Consider the following 20,488-nt stretch of genomic DNA (forward strand, 5'->3'; position numbering starts at 1 on the left):
GGGTCAAAGCAATAGGCAAAGTCAAGAGCCGAGCAGTGTCAAACCCAGGCTGTCCATAAGGAATATAAAAGGTTATCGGCAGTGTCTGTATATATATTTTGATACTCAGGCAATGAGTGAGAGATCAGGCTCGGTTTTATTAGTAGGCCCTGATGACATCATCAGGAGTAGCCCAGGAGAAAACATTCTTTTGGGTAGCAAATAGTGTTGAGCGAGCATGCTATGCAGCCAATAAACGTGCAGGTAAGTACTGCCATCACTGTAATGACGTAGCCTTCTTGGTTACTGGCATTACAGTGACTGGATGTGCGGAACACATGATCGGGTGCAAAATAGCACCTGATGGCGTGTGTTTGGCTCATTATTAGTCAGGAAGAGCAGCGCTTAGGAATGGACAGATAGTGTAAGGAGTGTGAATGCAATCTATTTAGTTGAAAAACGTTTCAAAGACCCAAAAGTCCTTTTAAGGACTATTGTGTGTGGTGGCAGCAATATAATATAGCCATCAGATTTTTTTCCCAAACTTTTCCATACTTTTTCCATGAAGGGTGTCTGCAGTGACTTGTGACATCTGTGCAATACCTTCTGTGTGTCAGGGCCAGAGATAGAAAAAATGTAAGTGAAAACTAGTATATTTTTCCAAACTTTTTCTATAGAAGGTTGTCTGCAGTGACTTGTGACATCTGTGCAAGACCTTGTGTGTGTCAGGGCCATAGATAGAAAAAGTATAAGTGAAATATAGTATATTTTTTCCATAATTTTCCATACTTTTTCTATAGAGAGTGTCTGCAGTGACTTGTGACATCTCTGGAATACCTTCTGTGTGTCAGGGCCAGAGATAGAAAAATATAAGTAAAAACTAGCATATTTTTTCCATACTTTTACGTACTTTTCCTATAGAAGGAACTCTGCAGTGAGTTGTGAAATCTGTGCAATACCTTGTGTGTGTCAGGGCCAGAAATAGAAAAAATATAAGTGAAAACTAGTATATTTTTCCATACTTTTCTTATAGAGGGTGTCTGCAGTGACTTGTGATATCTGTGCAATACCTTCTGTGTTTCAGGGACAGAGATAGAAAAAATATAAGTGAAAACTAGTATATTTTTTCAATACTTTTCCGATAGAAGTGTGTCTGCAGTGACTTGTGACATCTGTGCAATACCTTGTGTGTGTCAGGGCCAGAAATAGAAAACATATAAGTGAAAACTAGTATATTTTTTCCATAGCTTGTCTATAGAAGGTGTCTGCACTGACTTGAGAAATCTGTGCAATACCTTTTGTGTGTCAGGGCCAGAGATAGAAAAAATATAAGTGAAAACTAGTATATTTTTTCAATTCTTTTCCATACTTTTTCTATAGAGGGTGTCTGCAGTGTCTTGTGACATCTCTGCAATACCTTCAGCGTTTCAGGGCCAGAGATAGAAAAAATAATAGTGAAAAATTGTATTTTTTGTATATACTTTTACATACTTTTCCTATAGAGGGTGTCTGCAGTGACTTGTGACATCTGTGCAATACCTTGTGTGTGTCAGGGCCAGAAATAGAAGAAATACAAGTGAAAACTAGTATATATTTTAGATACTTTTCCTATACAGGGTGTCTGCAGTGATTTGTGATATCTGTGCAAAAGCTTCTGTGTTTCAGGGCCAGAGATAGAAAAAAATATAAGTGAAAACTAGTATATTTTTTCCATACTTTTCCCATAGAGGGTGTCTGCAGTGGCTTGTGACATCGGTGCAATACCTTGTGTGTCAGGGCCAGAGATAGAAAAAATATCAGTGAAAACTAGTATATTTTTTCCATACTTTCTTGTACTTTTCCTATAGAAGGGTATCTGCAGTGACTTGTGACATCTGTGCAATACCTTTTGTGTGTCAGGGCCAGAAATAGAAAAAATAATTGTGAAAAATAGTATTTATTTTCTATACTTGTCCATATTTTTCCTATAGAAGGGTGTCTGCAGTGACTTGTGAAATCGGTGCAATACCTTGTGTGTCAGGGCCAGAGATAGAAAAAATATAAGTGAAAACTAGTATATTTTTTCCATACTTTTACGTACTTTTACTATAGAAGGGTGTCTGCAGTGACTTGTGACATCTGTACAATACTTTCTGTGTGTCAGGGCCAGAGATAGAAAAATATACGGTAAGTGAAAACTAGTATATTTTGTCAATACTTTTCCATACTTTTTCTTTAGAGGGTGTCTGCAGTGACTTGTGACATCTGTGCAATACCTTCTGTGTGTCAGTGCCAGAGATAGAAAAAATATAAGTGAAAACTAGTATATTTTTTCCATACTTTTCCTATAAAAGGGTGTCTGCAGTGACTTGTGACATCTGTGCAATACCTTGTTTGTGTCAGGGCCATAGATAGAAAAAGTATAAGTAAAATATAGTATATTTTTTCCATAATTTTCCATACTTTTTCTATAGAGAGTGTCTGCAGTGACTTGTGACATATCTGCAATACCTTCTGTGTGTCAGGGCCAGAGATAGAAAAATATAAGTAAAAACTAGTATATTTTTTCCATACTTTTCCTATAGAAGGAAGTCTGCAGTGACTTGTGACATCTGTGCAATACTTTGTGTGTGTCAGGGCCAGAAATAGAAAAAATATAAGTGAAAACTAGTATATTTTTTCCATACTTTTCCTATAGAAGGAAGTCTGCAGTGACTTGTGACATCTGTGCAATACTTTGTGTGTTTCAGGGCCAGAGATAAAAAAAATATAAGTGAAAACTAGTATATTTTTTCCATACTTTTACGTACTTTTCCTATAGAAGGGTGTCTGCAGTGACTTGTGAAATCGGTGCAATACCTTGTGTGTCAGGGCCAGAGATAGAAAAAATATCAGTGAAAACTAGTATATTTTTCCATACTTTTCCTATAGAAGGGTGTCTGCAGTGACTTGTGACAACTGTGCAATACCTTGTGTGTGTCAGGGCCAGAAATAGAAAAAATATAAGTGAAATCTATTATACTTTTTCCATAATTTTCCATACTTTTTCTTTAGAGAGTGTCTGCAGTGACTTGTGACATCTCTGCTATACCTTCTGTGTCTCAGGGCCAGAGATACAACAATATAAGTAAAAACTAGTATATTTTTTCCATACTTTTATGTACTTTTCCTATAGAAGGAAGTCTGCAGTGACTTGTGACATCTGTGCAATACTTTGTGTGTGTCAGGGCCAGAAATAGAAAAAGTGTAAAAACTAGTGTATTTTTTTCATACTTTTCCTATAGAGGGTGTCTGCAGTGACTTGTGATATCTGTGCAATACCTTCTGTGTTTCATGGCCAGAGATAGAAAAAATATAAGTGAAAACTAGTATATTTTTTTCAATACTTTTCCATACTTTTTCTTTAGAGGGTGTCTGCAGTGACTTGTGACATCTGTGCAATACCTTGTGTGTGTCAGGGCCAGAAATAGAAAAAATATAAGTGAAAACTAGTATATTTTTTCCATACTTTTCCTATAGAGGGTGTCTGCAGTGACTTGCGATATCTGTGCAATACCTTCTGTGTGTCAGGGCCAGAGATAAAAAAATATAAGTGAAAACTAGTATATTTTTTCCATACATTTACGTACTTTTCCTATAGTAGGGTGTCTGCAGTGGCTTGTGACATCGATGCAATACCTTCTGTGTGTCAGGGCCAGTGATAGAAAAAATATAAGTGAAAACTAGTATATTTTTTCCATTCTTTTTTGTACTTTTTCTATAGAAGTGTGTCTGCAGTGACTTGTGACATCTGTGCAATACTTTCTGTGTGTCAGGGTCAGCGATATAAAAATATAAGTAAAAACTAGTATAATTTTTCCATACTTTTATGTAATTTTCCTATAGAAGGGTGCCTGCCGTGACTTGTGACATCTGTGCAATACCTTCTGTGTGTCAGTGCCAGAGATAGAAAAAATATAAGTGAAAACTAGTATATTTTTTTCATACTTTTACGTACTTTTCCTATAGAAGGGTGTCTGCAGTGACTTGTGACATCTGTGCAATACCTTCTGTGTGTCAGTGCCAGAGATAGAAAAAATATAAGTGAAAACTAGTATATTTTTTCATACTTTTACGTACTTTTCCTATAGAAGGGTGTCTGCAGTGACTTGTGACATCTGTGCAATACCTTGTGTGTTTCAGGGCCAGAGATTAGAGTTGAGCGGACACCTGGATGTTCGGGTTCGACCGAACTTAACAAAATAGTTCGGGTTCAGGACCCGAACTTGACCCCGAATTCGAACCCCATTGAAGTCAATGGGGACCCAAACTTTAGAGCACTAAAATGGCCGTAAAAAAAGTCATGGAAAGGGCTAGAGGGCTGCAAATGGCAGCAAAATGTGGTTAAGAGTGGGGTTGAGCGAACCATGGTTACTTAGCAAGCACTTTTAGCAGCATTATACTTACATGCGCTGTCTGTGGCTGGCTGGCGCTCCTCCTACTGGTAAGTGAAAGGTCTGTGCGGCGCATTGCTTATAGCACAGACCTGTCACTTACCAGTAGGAGGAGCGCCCGGCCGGCCACAGACAGCGCATGTAAGTATGTTCATGCATGCGGTTGTCTTTGGCAACGTGTAGTTTTGTGTATGCACTTTGTCTGTTTGTTGTGCACGAGGTTATGTTTGTATGCACTGTGACACCTCCCTTCACTTGCGGTTGTCCGCGGCAACGTCTGGTGTTGTTTGCATGTGGTGGCAGTGTCTCGGCCTGCTGGCTGTTCCTCAGGACATGGTTGCCACGCATGCCGTTGCCGGCGGTAACAGGTGAGTGTGTTTATGTGCTTGGTGGCCAGTGCGGCCCCCCCTCCCTCCCCAGTATTAAAATCATTGCTGGCCAGTGCGGCCCCCCTCCCTATTAAAATCATTGGTGGCTAGTGCAGCCCCCCCACCCCCAATTAAAATCATTGGTGTCCAGTGAGACCTCCCTCTCCCCCCACAATTAAAATCATTGGTTAACATCCTTCCCCCCCCCCATCATTTGTGGCAGCGGAGCGGCAGTTCCGATCAGAGTCCCATTTTATTTGATGGGGCTCCGATCGGTTACCATGGCAGCCAGGACGCTACTGCAGTCCTGGCTGCCATGGTTACTTAGCACTTTTAGCAGCATTATACTTACATGCGCTGTCTGTGGCTGGCTGGCGCTCCTCCTACTGGTAAGTGAAAGGTCTGTGCGGCGCATTGCTTATAGCACAGACCTGTCACTTACCAGTAGGAGGAGCGCCCGGCCGGCCACAGACAGCGCATGAAAGTATAATGCTGTTAAATGTGCTAAGTAACCATGGCAGCCAGGACTGCAGTCCGCTCCCACCAATGATGGGGGGGGAGGGGGGTTGTTAACCAATAGTTTTAATTAGGGGGGGAGGGGAGCCCGCACTGGACACCAATGATTTTAATAGGGGGGGGTAGGGGGGGCCGCACTGGCCACCAATGATTTTAATACTGGGGAGGGAGGTCTGGCCCCTGCTGCCTGGCAGCACCCGATCTCTTACAGGGGGCTGAGATCTGCACAATTAACCCCTTAGGTGCGGCACCTGAGGGGTTAATTGTGCGGATCACAGCCCCCTGTAAGAGATCGGGTGCTGCCGTCCAGCAGGGGGCAGTTATGTACACAGTTCTTAGTATATTCTAACTTGAAGCGTCCCCATCACCATGGGAACGCCTCTGTTTTAGAATAAACTGTCGGATCACAGTGAAAACTCAGATCTGAAAAAGCTAATACTATTATTTTCCGTTATATAACCATGTTATAACGGAAAATAATAAAGTGAAGTTCGGGTCCCCAGTGACTTCAATGGGGTTCGGGTTTGGGTCCAAGTTCGGATCAAGTTCGGGTCCCGAACCCGAACTTTTTTTTAAAGTTCGGCCGAACTCCCCGAACATCTAGGTGTTCGCTCAACTCTAGTTAAGAGCATGGCAACTGCTCTGCAAACAAATGTGGATAGGGAAAGTACTTAAATTTACATAAAATATGTAAAAATAAAAAATAATAACCTTGATCTAGGAGGACGAGGTCCATATGGAGTAGGAGGAGGCAGTGGATGTGGCGGTGTAAGTGGAAGCGGCGATGGAGGATGAGGAGGTAGCCTACACTGCTTTTTGATTTTATTTATTATTATTTTTTGTTTAAATTAGTGTACACCCCAAAACATTGGGAAATATAACCTGCGATAACCCCCTCTAGCCGTTCTAAACAAACGTTCAGACAATACACTGGCTGCAGGGCAGGCCAGCACCTCCAAGGCGCAAATGGAAAGCTCACGCCATATGCCCAATTTGGAGACCCAGAAGTTGAAGGGGCAGACCCATCAGTCAGTACGTGTAGGTGTGTGCACACATACTGCTCCACCATGTCGCACGTCCCCGTGATGTCCACAATCCAATTGGATATCTGCTCTATAACTTTCAATCTTCTTTTCTGCACCTACCATGTTGATCAAGGTTAGCAGCGAATCAGGGTTCCACGCCGGAGAGGGAGCATGAGAAACGGATACCACATCAAAGGGAGGTCAATGGCTGCAATGTGATTGAGCGGAAATGTGGGACAAGTTATTAAAGCAGAAGGATCGAATGAAAGGGCCAATTAAAGATGAATTTTAGAAATTTAAATCCCTGTCACCTATGCAGAGCAGGGGTTTTTCATCGCCAGAAAAGGGTTAATGTCACCCACCAATGGAACAGATAATTTTTTTAAATTTCAGTCCCTGTCACCTATGCAGAGCAGGGGTTTATTCAAGCAAAAATGGTAAAAGGTCACCCAACTATGCAACAGAAAAATTTATGAAATTTCATTAACCTGTCAACTAGGTAGAGCAGGGGTATATCACAGCCAAAAATTGGTGAATGTCACCCGACAATGTAACAGACAAATTAGTGAAATGACTAATAAAATTAAAAAAAATACGTACAAATTAAAAAAAATAATCTTGATGTATGAGGTGGATGTCCATATGGAGTAGGAGGTTGAGGAGGCGGTGGACGTAGCGGTGTAGGTGGAAGCGGCGGTGGAGGAGGACGAGGTAGCCAACACTGGATTTTGGTTTTAATTATTATTATTTGTTTTAAATTAGGGTAGACCCCAAAAGAGTGGGAAATATCAAAAATACAACAATGAGCAATTGCGCTGTGGTATAACAATGGCTGGGTAAGGCCAGTATACATGTCTATTTTGCACAAGGCACGGACAAGTCCTGTGGGATATATGCCTGGTTTATTTTAATGAATGTGAGCATGTCCACATTGGCTGTGGACCTACTACAGCAACTGGGTTTCCACCAGACTGAAGTTGGATGCGATTAGAAAAGATGATTGGCAACAATTTTTGCGACGTTGAGGAAGAATTTCTGATCACTGTAAGTAATTTGACATTAAAGCAGTGTATTTGATTACATTTCACATGCATGTTATAACAATCACTGTATATGCAGATCGAGTGTTTGAAAAAAGCGCCATTGCGAAAATCCCTAATGATGCGATTGTTTTTTTTGCGGTACACACAACTTCACATTTTATAAGGTCTCATGAGATATTAGTGATCGGTGCACTAAGTATTGTTGTGAGAACTTGTTGCCACTCCAGTACAGGCCCCAAAAATTTGCCAATAGGCATTCACCTGACAGCAAAGAATTTGGGATTATGTGGCTGGAGGTACATTAGGCGGTCACAGGAAAAATATACAACTGTCGGCCAGTACAGGCCCCAAAAATTAGCCAATAGGCGTTCACCTGACAGCAAAGAACTTTGGATTCTGTTGTCACGACCATGGTCATGGTCGTGACTCCTTGGGAGCCGCATGCATTTGCCCGCGGTCTGGTATTGTTGTCAACCACAGATGAGGGCTAGTATCTTGCCTCACGTGTGGTTGCCGCTGGCAACTTGTGGTTGTTGGGCAGTGGAGCAGCCTGAGATGGTTGCTGGGCGGCTCGCTGTTCATGCATGCGGTTGTCTTTGGCAACGTGTAGTTTTGTGTATGCACTTTGTCTGTTTGTTGTGCACAAGGTTATGTTTGTATGCACTGTGACACCTCCCTTCACTTGCGGTTGTCCGCGACAACGTCTGGTGTTGTGTGCATGTGGTGGCAGTGTCTCTGGCTGTTCCTCAGGACATGGTTGCCACGCATGCTGTTGCCGGCGGTAACAGGTGAGTGTGTTTATGTGCTTTTCCCTTTAAGTGGCTTCACTACCCTGCCTGGTGTAGGAAGGGTTAACTCCCTTCTTTCTGTGTGAACACTAGGTGTGTCTGAGTGTGGGTGTGGCTACTTTGGGCTATAAAGCCTTTCTGGAGACCAGATGCTGAGGGGTACTTCAGCCATGGTTGCTGGAGGCATCCTCCTGGTTATTTACCATCTGCCAGTGTGGGCCACCCTTGTGGTCATAAGTTTATGTTACACATGATGGTATGAAGGTGTGTGTTTGGTATGCTTGTTTGGTGCAGCTTATGGTCCTGGGTTCCTGTGTGATGTGTGGTGTGTCCGTTTGTGTTCTGGACAGCAGCACTTGCACATGGGTTCCAGGCTTTGTTGTCTGTGGCAGGTGGGTGTTGTGCTTGTTGCATTTACCTGTCATTGCCATAAGTTGTTTCTGTTCCCCTTTTCTTGTAGCTTGGCCAGTGAGACTCCTGTTCCTCCGTGCCTAGGAGGAACAGGTCGTCTTACCCTGCTCCTAGTTGAGGGCCACCCTGAGGGCTAGTAGGAATCTTTAGGTTCCGGTGTATGAGCCCTCCTACCATCAGGGTCGGCTCATACGGCTAGGAGACAGGGTCAGAGTTAGGGATATGATAGGAGGTGACCTGCTTCCTGAGCTCTGTCCTGGCCATGCAGCGACCAACATCTTCAGGCATCGCACGGCTCAGTGTTTTCCCCATCCTCAGCTGTGACATCTGTGGCTGGAGGTACATTAGGCGGTCACAGGAGAAAAATGTAACTGTCGGCCAGTATAGGCCCCAAAAATTAGCCAATAGGCGTTAACCTGACAGCAAAGAACTTTGGATTCTGTGGTTGGAGGTATATTCGGAGGTCACAGGATAAAAATGTAATTGTCGGCCAGTACAGGCCTCAAAAATTAGACATTCAACGGACATAAAAGGCCTTTTATGCAGCTGTATTTACCTAAGACAGGGACCATGATTTGTGGCGGCGGATATTTGTGGGCTGTCATGAGGAAATTCAATCAAACATGGTCGACTCGTCACGTGTTGAATTCCTCTGAGAGACATACCTCATTCATTTTTAGAAATGTGAGGTAGTCCACACTGTCGTGAGCTAGGTGAGTGCGCTTATCGGTCACGATCCCCCCTGCTGCGCTGAACGTCCTTTCGGACAGGACACTGGATGAGGGGCAAGCCAACAGTTCCATGGAAAATTGTGCCAGCTCTGGCCACAGGTCAAGCCTGCACACCCAGTAGTCCAGGGGTTCATCGCTTCTCAGAGCGTCCACATCAGCTGTTAACCCGATGTAGTCGGACCCCTGTCGGTCTAGGCGTTCCCTGACACTGGATCCAGAGGACGGCTGTTGATGGGTTGGCTGCAAGAATGATCTCATATCCGAAGTGACCAACACATCTTCAAACCGCCCTCTTCTTCCATGCGCTGTTGGATTAGTACCCGCAACTGTTTCTCTGTGAGTGAAAATTTCTCTGCCAGCTCCCGCAAAAGCAGAATGCAGCATTTATCGAAGCAAGGCCTGGAAGTGCTGCATTCTGACAGCCCTCTGTGATGGTGGTAACATTTCTGCCATTTTGTGTTTGTACTGGGGGTCTAAGTACGTTGCCACCCAGTACTGGTCCTTGCCCTTTATGCTTTTTATACGGGGGTCCCTCTTCAAACACAGGAGCATGAAGGCCCCCATTTGCACTAAACTGGAAGGGGTGGAGTGGTCTGACTCCTGCTCATCATCCAGGATAATGTCATCCTCGTTCTCCTCTACCCATCCACGGACAACCCCAGGGATCCCAGAAAGGTTTAAAGCATGCTCTTCTTGCTCCTCCTCCGCCCCGGCACCATCCTCCTCTGACTCCTCTTCAGACTCCTGTTGTTGACTTGTCTCAGATGGAGTAGCCCCCCCTGGGAATTAATCCAGCATTGCGACTTCCTCATCTTCCTGCTCCTCGACGGCTTGACCAATGACACGACGCAATGCACGCTCCAGAAAGAAGGCGTAACATACGATATCACTGATGGCGCCCTGGCTGCGACTGACCAGTTTGGGGATCTCATCAAATGGCCGCAGAAGTCTGCATGCGTTGCGCATGAGCAGCCACTGGCGCGATTAAAAAAAAACAAGATCCCCAGAACCTGTCCTCCCACAGAGTTCGTACAGGTAGTCATTAACTGCACGTTTCTGCTGGAGCAGCCTATCAAGCATATACAAGGTGGAGTTCCATTGCGTCGGGCAGTCACAAATCAGACGTCTGACGGGCAGGTGGTGTCGCCGCTGAATGTCAGCAAGGTTTCAGCCCGCTCAGCAGTTTGGCACCATTGTCGCACACCACTTTACCAACTGTCAAATTGAGCGGGGTTAGCCACTGATCTGCCTGTGACCGCAAAGCTGAAAGGAGTGCAGGACCAGTGTGGCTCTTGGCTTACAGGCAAAACAGACGCAGCACAGCATGGCAACGTCTCACCTGGCACGTCGAATAGGTTCTGGGTATCTTGGGGGAAGCAGTGGAAGAGACGGTAGAAGCGGAAAAGGAGGAGTCAGCCGAGGAGGAGAGGGAGGATGGAGTAGGAGGAGAAGAAGAAGAGGCAGGCCTGCATGCAATCCGTGGCGGTAACACCAAATCTACACAGTTGCCACGGGTTGCATGCTTGACGGCCGTCAGAAGGTTCACCCAGTGGGCAGTAAAAGTTATGTACCTTCCCTGCCCGTGTTTGCTAGACCACGTGTCTGTGGTCAGATGTATCTTGGCACCGACACTGTGTGCCAGAGATACATTCACTTGCCGCTGAACGTGGCCATATAGCTCTGGGATGCCCTTCTGGGAGAAATATTTCCTTCCGGGGACCTTCCATTGCGGTGTTCCAATGGTCACAAATTTTCTAAAGGCCTCCGAGTCCACCAGTTTATATGGCAGTAGTTGGCGGGCTAGCAGTTCTGACAAGCTAGCGGTCAGCCATTGGGCAAGAGGGTTATCCGGCATAATCATCTTTTTTCGCTCGAACATTTAGGGCAAGGAAGTCTGCCTTTTTTCAGATGAACGCGACGATGGCACGGTGGAAGGTGGAGTGCAGGATAACTGGGAGAAGAGAGGAGAAGGAGAAGAGGCAGAATGGTGAGCGCCGAGAGTGTGGCTTTGTGGGTTCTGACGGTGTTGCTCCCACTGGGCTCGGTGATGGGAGGCCAGGTGCCTTCTTAAGGCGGTCGTCCCTAGGTGAGTGTTGGGCTTACCGCGACTTATGTGTTGACAGCACAGGCTGCAGATGGCAACACTATTGTCAGCAGCGGGCACATTAAAAAAAGCCCACACTGCGGAGCCATGTGCCGGCATCCTGGGAGCACCAGATGTGACCGTGCATGGTGGATGTTTCATTCCAGATACATTAGCAGTCTGCTTTTTGCCTCCTGTGCACTGTTCTGCCTGCTTCTCCTCCCTATCTGCTGCTCCGTCTCTCCCTCTGAACTCCCCTCCTCTTCCTTTCTTGTGGGCACCCACGTGACGTCCATCAACACGTCATCATCGGATTCGTCACCTTCACCACCACTGACATTAGAGATCTCGGAGTAGGCAGCAACAGCGGGGACCACCCTCCTTGGGCTGATCTGGGTACTGTCGTCAGACTGCTGGGTGGCAACGGTTGATACCTCCTTTTCCTGATCCGATGCCAAGAATAGCTGCGCATCGGTAAAGTCTTGGAATGTATGGGGAAATAATTCTTCTGACTCGAGCGGAGGGGATATGGTGGTGGTGGTGTCTTTGGGGGTGCACACAGCAGAGAGTGAAGAGGGCTGCATATAGAGAGGATGAAGAGGGTGCAGAAGCGGAAGGCTGAGTGAGCCACTCAACCAACTCTGGTGCATCCTTTGAAGTAATCGCACGCACCTTCTGCAACTTCCCACTTAAGCTCTGGCCTGGTGCACCTGCCCGACCCCTACTACCCCTGCGGAATGGCCTGCCTTTTCCTGTCATTTTCAAATTAAGGGGGACAACAGGACCTTAACAGATTACCGAGCAGCGGACCTCCCTTTTAGGTAGGTCGACGATCTTAGACAACGGTAGCGCAGGGGGATCTCCTAAAATTCTTTTTCAAAATGACCCTGTGACAAAAGCCCCTATAGAAGAGCAGTATTTGTGGAAGAAGCTATATCACACCCCTACCTCAATCAGTTTTTTTGAGGGGCAACTGTTAAAACACACCAGTAGAAATTATTGGTTCCAATAGTGTTTGCCACTCTGTGTAGATGCAGTAACGCAGAAAAACCGCAGACAAATGCTGCACTACCTAAATGCACTATATAGAAAGTATATTATTGGTATATAACACCCCTGCTTCAATCTGCTTTTTTGGGGGGCAACTGTTAAATCACACCAGCAGAAATAATTTCTTTAAGTAGTGTTTGTCACTCTGTGTAGATGCGGTAACGCAGCAAAACCGCAGACAAATGCTGCACTACCTAAAGCAATATATACAATGTATATTATTAGTATATAACACCCCTGCTTTTTTGGGGGGCAACTGGTAAATCACACCAGTAGAAATTATTTGTTCCAATAGCGTTTGGCACTCTGTGTAGATGCAGTATCACAGCAGAACCGCACACAACTGCTGCACAATACAAATGCACTATAATATACTTTCTATGTTAGATAGTATATTATAAGTATGTTAAACCCCTCAGTATGTCACACTTATCGATAGTAGACCTATTCCAGTCCTTATGTAACGGGGGTTTGAGGGCGTCCCCTAGTGTCTTTGGGGTCCCTAAACCTAGTTAACTCACTATGCCTGACAGGCGGATCCTGAGCCTCCGCTATCTGGGAGTTGGGGTACATGTCTGCGGCAGTGCCTCCACCCAGTGGAGCATCCGGGGTAGGGATGTGAGGCTCCACTGGGAACATACTTGGTGCAATGAGACTGACACAGCCTAACTGGAATTAACTTTATATAGTGCGTAACAAATGAACCAACATACATAGGAAAATACAATAGAGTAACACAGATAACAATGTAATGTGGATTCTTCCTCACCCACCCACCAGCACACCTGCGTCCCACCCCCTATCTTCGCCCTAATGGCCGTTGGTGCACATAGGAGAGTTGGGGCCCTTATAAGCTCTTGCTCCGCAGGGTCACTGAAGCAGCCTGAGCTGTGTAATGTTCGTCACTGGACCTCAGAGTCTTTACTGTGAGTGAGGAGACAGGTGCCCTGTGGTGATACAGGGAGAGGTTTGACTTACCCTCACAACACCATTAACCAGGTCAGTCAGCAGCAATCTCCTTTCACTGGATTTACCAGACGTCTGGACTCAATGCTTGTCTTTGCCAGCGGTCCCTCTCTCAGCAGGTGTGATCTTGGGTGAAGCAAGTTCTCTCAGCAAGGTTCTATCTCTGTGCTACAGTCTCTCAATGGCAGACACATGTCCTCTCTCTGGCTGAGCAAGTCGTAACCTCTAGAAATCTTCCAGGACCTCCCTCCTCAAAGCTGTGCAGGAAGTGTCCTTTCAGGACCTGCGATGATGTCACCATCCATGTGACTGATTTCAGCAGGTCATGTGATCAATGCTCAATGTTTTATTAACAGCATACTTAGTCCATCTGCCATCTACTGGGCATTTCAGATAATGCAGCCTGTGTTACTTCACAGGGTTACATGCTTAAAAGGACTTTTGTGGCACTATTAGCTAGCGATTTGTTTCCCTAATAGTCTGTACCTGCTCCACACAGCAACCTCTCCCTACACTGACAAAAGACTGAATCTAAAATGGCGCCAAGATCAGGTTTGTCCATGTGCTGAAACATCTCAATTGGCTGTCCAGTACCACCTGATGGATGTCATGGGTCAAAGTTCTTCCCAATGTAAAAGAATACGGCGGGCACGAATATCGCCATATGTTTGCATGATCGGCAAATCGCGAACGAGCAAAGTTCACCCCAAAACGACCACCAGGCGAACTGCAAGGCCATCTCTAATCGTCACTACCTCCCCAAAATAGGAGTGGGTAATTGCCGTGCGCCTGCTGCCTTCCTTGGACGCTTGTGCTTAAATAACTTGACCCACCCTTTCTGAGTGGTTCACAATTAGGAAAAAAAGGGGCAAGGCAACAGTAGCCAATCAGATTTCAGCCATTGACCTCCCTTGGATGTGGTTGCCGTTTCTCAGGCTCCCTCTCCAGTATCGAACCCTGATTCCCCGTTACCCATGATCACCATAGTAGACGCAGAAAAGAACATCGAAAGTTGATAGGGCAGACATCCAAATGGATCATCACCGTCACGGGGACGTGCAATCGCCCAGAGGTTATCTACAGTCACCAATGCGGCAGCAGACCCTCACCTCTAATGTTTTGAGGGTCACCAACAGGCCATCAATCATAATTTTTCAAGGGTGTGTGTATGATGCCCTCTTTTATGTTTAACAAAGGGTGTTTTGGAGTGCCGGTTCCTTGTCATTTTTGGCAGCCCTTTCACTTAGTGCATAGGCTTTATGAGTGTAGGAGTCCCACTACCTGAACAATTGTACCACAATGTGAATGAGGCCCTCCTTTATGTGATATACATGTTGTATCGGAGTGACTTTATATACAAGTAAATATACAAGAAAGAATGTTTCTTAACAATTTTTTCTCTAAAATAGATTTTTTTTTCCAGTTTTGTGCGTATTATTGTCAGTCTGTAAAAGTGGCATACTACTCGGACATCATGGTTCCCAGCAGCCTCCTGGGAGTCCAAGATGCATCGAGACATCCTCCCCATGCTGTTCCCGAACCATTTTGGTGGTGTTTCCATCAATTTCTGACATTTTCCTATGAACCAGGCACCCTCCCCTCTTCAGAGCAGGGGGTGCCTGTTTAACCCCTTAAGGACGCAGGGCGTATCGGTACGCCCTATTTCCCGAGTCCTTAAGGACTCAGGGCGTACCGGTACGTCCTAGCTTGAACTCAGTATTCCGGCGCCCGAGGGGTTAAACGGAACGGGATTTCGGCTGAAATCCTTCAGCCGGCATCCTGTGACAACGCCAGGGGGGGTCATGTGACCCCCCCGTGTCGGCGATCGCAGCAAACCGCAGGTCAATTCAGACCTGCGGTTTGCTGCGCTTTTTGCAGTTTCTGATGCCCGCGGTCCCTGACCGCGGGGATCAGAAACTTTTGAGTGCCTATAATCAATATTTTTCACCCCCCCCTGCACCCCTGCACGATTTTATGCCGGCGGGTGGTGCGGCGGGGGGTTTCGCATACGGTGGGGGCGGTGCGGGCGGTGCGGGAGGCGGGCGGTGCGGCAGGCGGGATCGCGATCCCCCGCCCGCCTCCCCATGAATGATCGTTGGCTTCTAGTGGTTATACCAGGGTGCCAGCACATTGCTGGCACCCTGGTATAAACGGCTGACATCTGTGAAGATGTCAGCCGTTTAACCCTTTCCATACCGCGGTCCGTACGGACCGCTGTATGGAAAAAGTTAACTGTCGTCGGTCAGGGAGCTCCCTCCCTCTCCATCGGGGGGCTGCTGTGCCTTTGCAGCCCCCCGATGGAGAGGGAGAGAGCCCCCAGAGAGCCCCCCTCAGCCCTGTGCTTACCCTTCCCCGTCTGCCAAGTTCTGAGCAGACGGGGAAGGTTCCCATGGCAACAGGACGCCTGCTCAGGCGTCCTGCTGTCCATGGTGCTGAACAGATCTATGCTGAAAGCATAGATCTGTTCAGTGTAAGTAAAATACAGTATAGAACAATATATATTGTACTGTACTGTATTATACAGACATCAGACCCACTGGATCTTCCAGAACCAAGTGGGTCTGGGTCAAAAAAAAAGTTAAAAAAAGTGAAAAAAGTTAAGATAAAAAAAAAAACATTCATCACTGAATAAAAATAAAAAAAAATAAAATACACTACACATATTAGGTATCGCCGCGTCCGTAACGACCTGATCTATAAAACGGTCATGTTACTTTCCCCGCACGGTGAACACCATAAAAATAAAAAAATAAAAACTATGAGAAAATTGAAATTTTGCCCACCTTACTTCCCAAAAAAGGTAATAAAAGTGATCAAAAAAGTCACATGTACGCCAAAATAGTACCAATCAAACCGTCATCTCATCCCGCAAAAATCATACCTTACCCAAGATAATCGCCCAAAAACTGATAAAACTATGGCTCTCAGACTAAAGAAACACTAAAACATGATTTTTTTTGTTTCAAAAATGAAATCATTGTGTAAAACTTACATAAATAAAAATAAAGTATACATATTAGGTATCGCCGCGTCCGTATCGACCGTCTCTATAAGAATATCACATGATCTAACCCCTCAGGTGACCACCGTAAAAAATAAAAAATAAAAACGGTGTAAAAAAAGCCATTTTTTGTCATCTTACGTCACAAAAAGTGTAATAACAAGCGATCAAAAAGTCATATGCACCCCAAAATAGTGCCAATTAAACCGTCATCTCATCCCGCAAAAAATGAGACCCTACTCAAGATAATCGCCCAAAAACTGAAAAAACTATGGCTCTTAGACTATGGAGACACTAAAACTTTTTTTGGTTTTAAAAATGAAGTTATTGTATAAAACTTACATAAATAAAAAAAAGGTATACATATTAGGTATCACCACGTCCGTGACAACCTGCTCTATAAAATTACCACATGATCTAACCTGTCAGATGAATGTTGTAAATAACAAAAAAAAAAAAACGTGCCAAAAAAGCTATTTCTTGTTACCTTGCCGCACAAAAAGTGTAATATAGAGCAACCAAAAATCATATGTACCCTAAACTAGTACCAACAAAGCTGCCACCTTATTCCGTACTTTCTAAAATGGGGTCACGTTTTGGAGTTTCTACTCTAGGGGTGCATCAGGGGGGCTTCAAATGGGACATGGTGTCAAAAAAACCAGTCCAGCAAAACCTGCCTTCCAAAAACCGTATGGCATTCCTTTCCTTCTGCGCCCTGCCGTGTGCCCGTACAGCAGTTTACGACCACATATGGGGTGTTTCTGTAAACTACAGAATAAGGGCCATAAATAATGAGTTTTGTTTGGCTGTTAACCCTTGCTTTGTTACTGGAAAAAAAATATTAAAATGGAAAATCTGCCAAAAAAGTGAAATTTTGAAATTGTATCTCTATTTTCCATTAAATCTTGTGCAACACCTAAAGGGTTAACAAAGTTTGTAAAATCAGTTTTGAATACCTTGAGGGGTGTAGTTTCTTAGATGGGGTCACTTTTATGGAGTTTCTACTCTAGGGGTGCATCAGGGGGGCTTCAAATGGGACATGGTGTCAAAAAAACAGTCCAGCAAAATCTGGCTTCCAAAAACCATACGGCGTACCTTTCACTCTACGCCCCGCTGTGTGGCCGTACAGTAGTTTACGGCCAGATATGGGGTGTTTCTGTAAACGGCAGAGTCAGGGCAATAAAGATACAGTCTTGTTTGGCTGTTAACCCTTGCTTTGTTAGTGGAAAAAATGGGTTAAAATGGAAAATTAGGCAAAAAAATGAAATTCTCAAATTTCATCCCCATTTGCCAATAACTCTTGTGCAACACCTAAAGGGTTCACAAAGTTTGTAAAATCAGTTTTGAATACCTTGAGGGGTGTAGTTTCTTAGATGGGGTCACTTTTATGGAGTTTCTACTCTAGGGGTGCATCAGGGGGCTTCAAATGGGACATGGTGTCAAAAAAACAGTCCAGCAAAATCAGCCCTCCAAAAACCAAACGGCGCACCTTTCACTCTACGCCCTACTGTGTGCCCGTACAGTAGTTTACGGCCACATATGGGGTGTTTCTGTAAACGGCAGAGTCAGGGCAATAAAGATACAGTCTTGTTTAGCTGTTAACCCTTGCTTTGTTAGTGGAAAAAATGGGTTAAAATGGAAAATTAGGCAAAAAAATGAAATTCTCAAATTTCATCCCCATTTGCCAATAACTCTTGTGCAATACCTAAAGGGTTAACAAAGCTTGTAAAATCAGTTTTGAATACCTTGAGGGGTGTAGTTTATAGAATGGGGTCATTTTTGGGCGGTTTCTATTATGTAAGCCTCGCAAAGTGACTTCAGACCTGTAGTGGTCCCTAAAAATTTGGTTTTTGTAAATTTCTGAAAAATTTCAAGATTTGCTTCTAAACTTCTAAGCCTTATAACATCCCCAAAAAATAAAATATCAATCCCAAAATGCTACAAACATGAAGTAGACATATGGGGAATGTAAAGTCATCAAAATTTTTGGGGGTATTACTATGTATTACAGAAGTAGAGAAACTGAAACTTTGAAATTTGCAAATTTTTCAAAATTTTTGGTAAATATGGTATTTTTTTATGCAAAAAAATTAACTTTTTTGACCCAATTTTAGCAGTGTCATGAAGTACAATATGTGACGAAAAAACAATCTCAGAACGGCCTGGATAAGTCAAAGCGTTTTAAAGTTATCAGCACTTAAAGTGACACTGGTCAGATTTGCAAAAAATGGCCAAGTCCTTAAGGTGAAATAGGGCTGAGTCCTTAAGGGGTTAACCACCTCAGCCCCCAGTGCTTAAACACCCTGAAAGACCAGGCTACTTTTTACACTTCTGACCTACATTACTTTCACCGTTTATTGCTCGGTCATGCAACTTACCACCCAAATGAATTTTACCTCCTTTTCTTCTCACTAATAGAGCTTTCATTTGGTGGTATTTCATTGCTGCTGACATTTTTACTTTTTTTGTTATAAATCGAAACTTAACGATTTTTTTGCAAAAAAATGACATTTTTCACTTTCAGTTGTAAAATTTTGCAAAAAAAAAAAAACGAGATCCATATATAAATTTTGCTCTAAATTTATTGTTATACATGTCTTTGATAAAAAAAAAATGTTTGGGTAAAAAAAAAATGCTTTGGGTAAAAGTTATAGCGTTTACAAACTATGGTACAAAAATGTGAATTTCCGCTTTTTGAAGCAGCTCTGACTTTCTGAGCACCTGTCATGTTTCCTGAGGTTCTACAATGGCCAGACAGTACAAACACCCCACAAATGACCCCATTTCGGAAAGTACACACCCTAAGGTATTCGCTGATGGGCATAGTGAGTTCATAGAACTTTTTATTTTTTGTCACAAGTTAGCGGAAAATGATGATTTTTTTTTTTTTTTTTACAATGTCTCATATTCCACTAACTTGTGACAAAAAATAAAAACTTCTATGAACTCACTATGCCCATCACGAAATACCTGGGGGTCTCTTATTTCCAAAATGGGGTCACTTCTGGGGTAGTTATACTGCCCTGGCATTCTAGGGGCCCAAATGTGTGGTAAGGAGTTTGAAATCAAATTCTGTAAAAAATGACCTGTGAAATCCGAAAGGTGCTCTTTGGAATATGGGCCCCTTTGCCCACCTAGGCTGCAAAAAAGTGTCACACATCTGGTATCTCTGTATTCAGGAGAAGTTGAGGAATGTGTTTTGGGGTGTCATTTTACATATACCCATGCTGGGTGAGATAAATATCTTGGTCAAATGCCAACTTTGTATAAAAAAATGGGAAAAGTTGTCTTTTGCCAAGATATTTCTCTCACCCAGCATGGGTATATGTAAAATGACACCCAAAACACATTCCCCAACTTCTCCTGAGTACGGAGATACCAGATGTGTGACACTTTTTTGCAGCCTAGGTGGGCAAAGGGGCCCACATTCCAAAGAGCACCTTTCGGATTTCACAGGTAATTTTTTACAGAATTTGATTTCAAACTCCTTACCACACATTTGGGCCCCTAGAATGCCAGGGCAGTATAACTACCCCACAAGTGACCCCATTTTGGAAAGAAGACACCCCAAGGTATTCCGTGAGGGGCATGGCAAGTTCCTAGAATTTTTTATTTTTTGTCACAAGTTAGTGGAAAATGATGATTTTTTTTTTTTTTTTCATACAAAGTCTCATATTCCACTAACTTGTGACAAAAAATAAAAACTTCCATGAACTCACTATGCCCATCAGCGAATACCTTGGGGTCTCTTCTTTCTAAAATGGGGTCACTTGTGGGGTAGTTATACTGCCCTGGCATTCTAGGGGCCCAAATGTGTGGTAAGGAGTTTGAAATCAAATTCTGTAAAAAATGACCAGTGAAATCCGAAAGGTGCTCTTTGGAATATGGGCCCCTTTGCCCACCTAGGCTGCAAAAAAGTGTCACACATCTGGTATCTCTGTATTCACGAGAAGTTGAGGAATGTGTTTTGGGGTGTCTTTTTACATATACCCATGCTGGGTGAGATAAATATCTTGGTCAAATGCCAACTTTGTATAAAAAAATGGGAAAAGTTGTCTTTTGCCAAGATATTTCTCTCACCCAGCATGGGTATATGTAAAATGACACCCCAAAAC

Source organism: Bufo bufo, chromosome 3, assembly GCF_905171765.1.
Source record: "Bufo bufo chromosome 3, aBufBuf1.1, whole genome shotgun sequence".
NCBI lineage: Eukaryota > Metazoa > Chordata > Amphibia > Anura > Bufonidae > Bufo > Bufo bufo.